Below are 1,805 nucleotides of genomic sequence, written 5' to 3' on the forward strand. Positions count from 1 at the left end.
GGTTCCGCGCTTTGATCAATGAAGCAGTCAGCGCTTCCTGTGTCAGAAGTCAGCTGAAGTGCTGGATACACAGACAATCCTGTGCTCAATGTCCTGTATTAGAGGGCAGGAGAGACATCAGGAGTCTTATAGAACCCCTTATGTCTCGGTAAAGAGAACCTGTCGCCTCCGAACGCTATCACTTAGGGCAGGGGTGGGGCAAACTCCGCCCCTCCTGCTGTTGGGGAACTACAAGTCCCACGAGGCATGTCAAGATTCTCACATGCATGACTCCCAGAGGCAGATGCATCGTGGGATTTGTAGTTGCACTGCAGCTGGTGGGCCGGAAGTTTGCCCACCTCTGGCATAGGAGGCTTGTTAGCCCTTTTGTGATAGCAATAAAGTTAAGTAAAAAAAAAAAAGCCTATACCTAACATGAGGCACATTCGTCCTTTTTGTACATAGGTGCACTCAGCAAGTGTTGTCCGTTCGAGGGGACGGGGACTTTAATATTTGTTTGGGGGTGTTTTAATTTTTTTCCCCTTAAATTAGAATTAAACTCTCCGGTTTTTGTTTTTTTGGGTTTTTTTTTTTGCATATATCTATTGTTAGCAAGCGTGCAGAAACATGACAAAAAAAGTTACCAAAACAGGTAAAAACGTACCTGTGTCTCCGCCGCGCGCTCCCGTCTGAAGATCTGGAGCTTCTCCGGCGGGCCGTGCAGGATGATGAGGGCGGGCGCATGCGCGGTAGAGATCTTCGGCGGGGAGAAGAGGAGAGACGCGGCGGAGGTGAAATGCACGCAGCCGGGAGCGTGCACGTCGGACAGACACTGCGGAACGCAAGGTGTCTGCTCTGGATCAGAGTCCGGCACCAGCGCTGTACAAGTGGAAGGAAGAAGATGATGGGATCAAGACGCATCGTTTAAGGTAAGTCCTTAAAGCAGCATGGAGGGGGAGGGGGGGATTGTGACGTCATTGTCACTTTAACTTAATTCCTATCACATGGGAAAAGGAGGGGGAGGCTCACGATCCCCCTATGTGATAGCATATTAGTGGTGACAGGTTCTCTTTCAGGTGACATCAGGGGTCTATTATACCTCTAATGTCAGCTTTGCACTTCAATGAAGCTGGTCATGTACAGATCGTGCTTCTTCCTCAGCCGGGTAAGGACAGCTCAGAAGCTGGGAGTGATGCAGGGGCGTCCCGAGGTCGGGTGTCACCCGGTCTCTAGACCAGGTGACACCCCGCCGTGTCGTCATCGCGCATGCGCGTCCATCTGATTGATGTCTGCCATCTTGGTGATGGACGCCGGCAGAGAGAGGAAGAGACGTTCACCCGCTGGGGTGAGGTACGCCGTCGAGTCCCCTCCTCTCTCCTGACACTGTCGGGCTCTCGGTCCGTGACAGAGTGCCCGACTTTTTAGCGGGGGGGGGGGAATGGGGGAATCCTCCGCACACCTTACAGCAGCCCGGGCCTATACAGAAGATGGTGCTTGCTGTGACAATCACGGATGGCACCGTGCAAGTACAAAGTATGAAGAGAAATCACCAGCTCTCAGTAGAATAATCCCCCCTTGTGATGCCACTGGAGTGATGCAATCAGCGTCGCTTCCGGCTTCATTCTGAGGAGAGGAGAACAGCAAAGAGACATTTGCTGGTCCCTCTGCTACGCACTGAGACAGCTGTGATGCTGGTCCCGGGCTCACAACAGGAGGGGCAGCAGAGCTTGGGAAGTAAAGCAGGGGTGCCGGGCAGGAAGGGGGGCAGGGCTGCACTGGTTACCTGCCCCTCCCCCCGCCCCCCGCCCCCACAGATTTACAACCGC

The sequence above is a fragment of the Nanorana parkeri genome, unplaced genomic scaffold (assembly GCF_000935625.1).
Source record: "Nanorana parkeri isolate BGI_ZX_2015 unplaced genomic scaffold, ASM93562v1 scaffold1192, whole genome shotgun sequence".
In the NCBI taxonomy this organism is placed as follows: domain Eukaryota; kingdom Metazoa; phylum Chordata; class Amphibia; order Anura; family Dicroglossidae; genus Nanorana; species Nanorana parkeri.